Genomic DNA, 6830 nt, shown 5'->3' with positions numbered 1-6830 from the left:
TTGTACTTAATATTTTAATAAATATAATGAAATAAAGAAGTTAAAAAGGAATATATTAAAGAAAGATTAATATCAAAAAATGACGAAAGTATAGTCCAAAAAAATTAATAAACAGAAAAGATTAATCAGATAGCAGTTAATTATTATTAATTAAAAATGAAAATAAGAAAAGTTTTATAATGCAAATATTCAACGTTATCGCTTTTATGGTATTGAAAACATTCTTTAAACTCATATTTTCATAATTAATAAACAATGAAAAAAATAGATATGCAAAGTCAGAATTTTTTTTATATTTAAATTTTAAAAGAAAATTATGGGGAAAAAACTTAAATTCTTACATATCCATGTATTTCACTGAAAAATTTGTTGGGCTGAAATATCATTCATAATAGTCATATAAAAGAAGTCATTGTGATGTCATCGGAAATACAAATATTGTTTTTGTTAAGTTAAATCTTCTTTTACATGTCAATAAATTTACACATAATAATATCCTGTTATAAATATAATCAAAATATAGGAATATCTATAATGTTAAAATACCTGTATAGACGGTATTAAAAAATACTAATTATGTAAATTATGCAAAATCAAAAATTGTTAAAAAAAACATTAAGAGATATGCATAAACATATAGATACATAATAATATAAATATGTAAGTATATAATAATTGGAAGATAAATTTTTAAACATTGAAACATTGACACACTGATTGCTACAGTATTTTCATACCTCATTCAAAAAATCACAGTACAATTATTACAATTATAATGATTTTATTATAATAATTAATTATCATTATGGTGCTTAAATTAAATTATACTCTTATCTGTAATACCCAAATGACACATGATTGTGCATATCTATTAATGAATCGCTTAAAAATGTAGATTTGTTAGCACAAATACTGCATAAAGTTGAAAAAAAATGACAATAAATTTCAAATATTGCAGTTATAAATCAAACATTTGTTTACACTCATCAATGATATTCGAAATAATAATTTATATTTAAATTAGAAAAACATAAAAATAGATATGTATTATTCTCAATTTCATCATTATAATATATTAACGAAAACGAATAGTTATTAGTAACAATCATTAATGAATTGACGAAGCATTTTTTCTATTCGTTTATATAATTAAAAAATTTTTGTATTCAATGTGACTTGATATGCGGATCAATTAATTCGAAAATTAACTAAAGATAATCACACCATAACTTCATCGGGAATATAATTAGCAGTTTCAGGAAGTATCACTGTAACAATCAACTTGTCAATAAAAATTCAAAACAATATTACGAATATTCGAAATTATGACAAGGATTCAAAAAATAAAAATTTTAAAAGGAGAAAAAATAAGGATAGTTTCAATTGCACTTTAAAAAAAATTACCAATATTTTGTTGTAGGTATTAAGAGTTAGAAAAATGCCAAAAAAAAAGGAAATAAAAGATATCGATTTTTTGAAGTCGTAACAATGGCTTTTTCCTTCATAAGAGTCCTAACAAATTCACTCGGGACGATTATTTTCACAAAACATCACACTCGTCAAACGAACTGATAACATTTTATAAAAAATAAATAAATAAAATGACTTTATCACCATACTTCTCTGGTTCCATCCATTTTGCTCACTCAAAAGTCGCCGACGGTCTGTTCGCTGGGACACGATCTAGTCCCGACGAAAACTACGTACGAAAGGGATTGAAATTGGTTTGTTGAATAGTTCATGCGACTAACGACAAGAAAAAAGAAAAAAGGAAGAAAAGAAAAAAGAGAATTTTTGAGTTCGTTTCGATCCGTATCGAAAGTACGGACCAAAAATAAAAGAAATGAGGAGGGGTGACTCGTTAACGAACGAAGTCGGCTCAACAATAATCGATCAACACTTGACAAACTGTGTTTTGCATTAATCATTTTTGTCTATCCTATTCTCTAAGTAGAATATACCTTGTCTACTCTTTTTTTCGGACTCTATATCCGTCGAAAGTTTCTACGTAACGCCCACGTGAATATTTCTCAAGCAAGAAGGAAAACAGCTACACTCGTTATTAGTATGGAATAGAAAAAAAAAATAGAAGGGTATCCAAGTTGTTAAGTAGTTGAATACTACTAACTAGCCTTCCACGAGTCTTCTTGTTATCAGTTCTCTTTTAACCGTTCGTCATAAAGTGTAGAAAAAGTATGTTAGAACATCGGTATCTTTATGGTATTATTAAAAATCTTTGGGGCCGTGCCTGAAAATAAGAAAAATTGTTGCTAAATTCGATTATACATGAAAGTTAAACAAGAATATTTTCATGTGATAAAAATTATTACTTACGAGCGAAGGAGACTTATATTTAAAAGTGGGTATTTACCAAAATTAAATTTTATTATGACAAAGAGTATAACTCAAAAATGTTATGTTATTCGAGAGATCGATTACCATAAATATATTTATGTAATTGGTATAATTTACGTAAACGATATAATTACGGTATAACTGGTTAATAATACTTGATGATAAAAAACTAAGTGTTTAAATTATTTATTTCTTATATTAGAAGAAACATGTACAATACACGTATATATATGATATCTATAATCACATACACGCATACACAGATTTTTATATACTCTTAAACATTTATAATTTGCTAATATATGTTATAATCTAATATACTTTGGATAATATATGAATGTGTGTGAGTGTGTTCTAACATTCCAAATTATATTTACATTAATATTTAAATATAAAATTGAAGTATTATATATATGTATGTATGGGTATGTATGTATATATATATATGTATATATATATGTATATATATATGTATATATATATATATATATATATATATATATAACGATTAAAAAATTTCAGATTTATAATAATTTTTTAATCAAAGACGTATATATGTATTTAAAATTAGAATTATATTTAAATATAATATAAATTTAATATGGATGTATAGATGCAAATATTATTAAAATAATTAATGTTATATAAATCACATAAATTATAAATTATAATTTTTGTAATATCGATAATCATGTTAAATAAATATTCAGAGTTTAAAAAGAAATACATTTTTTTTAATATCAAAAAATTCTCACAAAATTCGAATTTAGAAAACACGCATCCTGTGTGTGTATGTATGTTATAGATTGTATACTAATGTTGCATACTAATTGTATAGATCTTATTGTATGATACTGTATGCTATATATATCTTATAGGTTGTATACTAATGCATAAAAATTAGAAATTTCAATATTTTGATTAAAAATGGCTAAACTATTGCATTTAATATCTGCTATTAATACTATACTCGAAATATCCTCCACAATTTCAGATCAATTACATTAAAAATCCAAATTCACAAAGTTTGAGACTCCTATTGTTTAAGATCCTTTATTGTTAATACATAATCTATTGAAATCATCATTAACAGTCCCACTTACAGAAATTTAATTTAATTTCTTTAATTATAACGACGTTTAATTATTACACTCCTAATTCGAACGTGAATTAGTAAATTACACCTCTCTTCTTAATTCATCTCGAAATGTCCTCACTTCCGTATCTGCTCAGTTTTTTTCTCAAATTACGAACAGTAAACGACATTGTTCGTAATGATAATTTCGATTATCATCATTCAGTACAACGTATGCGTAGTGTTTTTAACCTGCATCTCATTATAAACAAATGTCCGAGACAATCTTCGCTAAAATATATAAGTAATTCAAGAATATTCGTTAGAAAATGATTAGAACGTTACGAAGAGACAAAAAACAAATCAATGATTAACCGGATCGTCCCACCTAAGCAAAAATTCGCATAAAGCTTGTATTTACTTACGTATACTACGAATACTGAAGAAAAATGTTGAAAAATAAAAAAAAAAAAGAAACAGCTTCATCATTCGCTAAACGTTGATTTTTTTTAGAAAAAAATAAAGATTGCATTTTACAGGAGAACAATGAATCGAAAAATCGAGTTCCGGATCTATTTGGGAAGTGAAATCTGATTCATTAATCGATTGCGATGACCATTGCAATCATCTGATGTTAATTCGCATCGAAAAAATGTCTGGACGTGTATAAAATAATTTCCTGGGAAAGGAATATACAAACCGTGAAGCAATTCGACAGATTCGTTGGATTTTGGAGGTCCTTACTAAATGGATTACATTATCAACCTGGTACAAAGTATATCTTGGTAATGGTACTCAATTGTCGACTGGACTTCGCTATCGATGTAAATTACATTTAAGTCCGAATCACTAAGAATCTATGTATGCATTTCACAAATTTTATTATAGCAATTTTTCTTATTAATTAAGTCGAACGAATACGTTTCAATCGGACTGATTATAGTTTTGCAAATTTTACAAAAATTCTCGAGTGCAATATAATCGATATCGAATTGGAATCGAATTTTATAATTTCTTATTGAATTATTAATAAAAAAATTGTAATATTAAGTTCCACAATTTTTATGAAATTTTCTTAATGAAAGAACTTTCGACTCCTTGAACATTATTTGAACAATTCTCTGATCAGAAAGATAAACAAATTTTTAAAAGTTGTAATAATGAAGTTTTGCCTGAAAAAATGCAGTAAATAATGAAATTAAAACATTTATTTTTGTAAAAGGTTTATATTGATGTAAATACACCTTTCAATAAAGTTATTTGTAACGCCATGAAAAACATATTACGTACTTTTTTTTTTCTTTTACATAAAAACTAAACGATCTTTCGGACTAACTCCGAAATAATATTAATCTTATTTTTAGTAATCCAAATAATGTGATTCTATGCATTTATTGCAAACTATCTATTTAACATTTGTACAGAAATATCAACTATATTTCAATAGTTATTATTCACGATTAATTATTAAAAAATTTTCTTTATAGAACTGTCCATTTACTATCTGTATAATTGATAAAAAGATGATAGATTTTAATTCTGTTGAATATCGAAATGTTTAAACTATCGAAAATATTCAAAATTAAAATTGAAACTAACAAACAAATTACCAACGAAATATTTTATTTCATTACAAAAGTAAAATATACAAAAAATACAAATAATAGATAAAGGAGAATATTAACAAAAAACATTTCACATGGATAAATGACGAAAAGTTAATAAATAAAAACGATTAATTACAAATAAATAAAAATATGAATTTCTCAAGAAAATCAAAAGTAATGAAACGCAAATGATACTTTAAAAAACAAAAATTGATGCGAGAAAATAACGAAAGTAAAATACAAAAAGAAAAAAAAAAGAACAACGAGATACAGATCAAAAGATAATAACTTAAAAATAAAGAAAATAGAAATTATTGCACAAGTTCGACCTCTGCATTAAAGGAAAAAAAAAAAGGAAATAAAAAGGAAAAAAAAAAGGAAATAAAAAGGAAAAAAAACAAAATCGTATTAATAAACGATTGAATTAAATTTCAGATTAAATTCGAATTAAATAATTCTTTTATTGAATTGAATTGAATTAAATAAGAATTCGATTAATTACTTCCTCGATGAGACATTCTCCAACAATAGCAATAAGTAAAAGATTGGCTCATGAAAAAATACACATATATAACAAATATTATACTTGCTTCTTCGACGATTGCTAAATACTAAATAATTAGAAAATATTTATTAGAAATAAATATAATTTAATTCGAGCGACGTATGCGTACGAAGAGCATTTGATAACACGATATACACATTTATATGGTTATCCCAAATAAATATTGACCAATAATGATGTTAAAACTATCCTTTAACAAATTCGCTAATCTGAAACACATGAAAAAGATAGATAAAAGAAAAAAAATTTATTCCATTATAAAGTAGTATTAATACGTAGTAATGTTAAAAATTATGAAGCATGTATTATTTTTGTTTCCACTAGGGAACGATTTTAAGGGTTACAACCCTTTCGAATTTTTCTGTGGAAAAATCGTATTTCTCGTTGTCATCGAGAGAAGCATACACAAAAAAGATTTCGTATATTCGATACAACAACAGAAATATAAAAAGGATATAAAAATAGAAAATAACAAAGGTCGATCAAAAAACCATGATGAAGAATCTAAAAGATATTTTATTATATTTTTAAAAAGTCAATCTCTCTTCATCGTTTTGATAATTTTCAGATATGTAATCCATATTACTTTCGATCAGAAATTCTAACGACGAACGATATTTTATTCGTAACATTAAGATTTTTATCATCGTCATTATTAACCTCATCTTCATTACATTCGTCAAAATGTAACAAAAACTTTTAATGGAACTTATCAGATTTAGTAATGCCAATATATTGAAAACAAAACCATAAATAATAAACAATATGTCGAAAAACTGTCGCGAATTTCCAACGGTCAAATTCTTGATAGAAAAAGCAATCGTTTGCTGATTATCATCCTTCTTTGTGTATTAGAAAAATCTGTCACCTGAAAAAAAAGATGATGATAATAAGAATAATTGACGTTTGATTGGTATAATCAAATTAATATAATTAAATTATATATAATTAAATGGATATAATTTTTTAAATAATTGTTCAATTTCTTTAAAATTACAGATTCAGAATCTTCCCTTATAAATACGCATCTTTAGTAACCACTTCTTACCGCTACCTCGCACAGATCATCTATGAACGAGCTTTTCAGCAAGTTCCTTTTGTTACACAAATTGAAACACGTATCATATAATGCGTTCCCATTGGTCGCTTCACCGGCCTGTGATTGGTCAGGAACACGTCAGTGCGCTCTCTATTGGCAATGCGTGTGTTCATAACGCGTTGTGTTTGT

The sequence above is a fragment of the Vespula pensylvanica genome, chromosome 25 (genome assembly GCF_014466175.1).
Source record: "Vespula pensylvanica isolate Volc-1 chromosome 25, ASM1446617v1, whole genome shotgun sequence".
Taxonomy (NCBI): Eukaryota; Metazoa; Arthropoda; class Insecta; order Hymenoptera; family Vespidae; genus Vespula; species Vespula pensylvanica.
The sequence above is the reverse complement of the archived record's forward strand: the minus strand, read 5'-3'. Positions refer to the sequence as shown.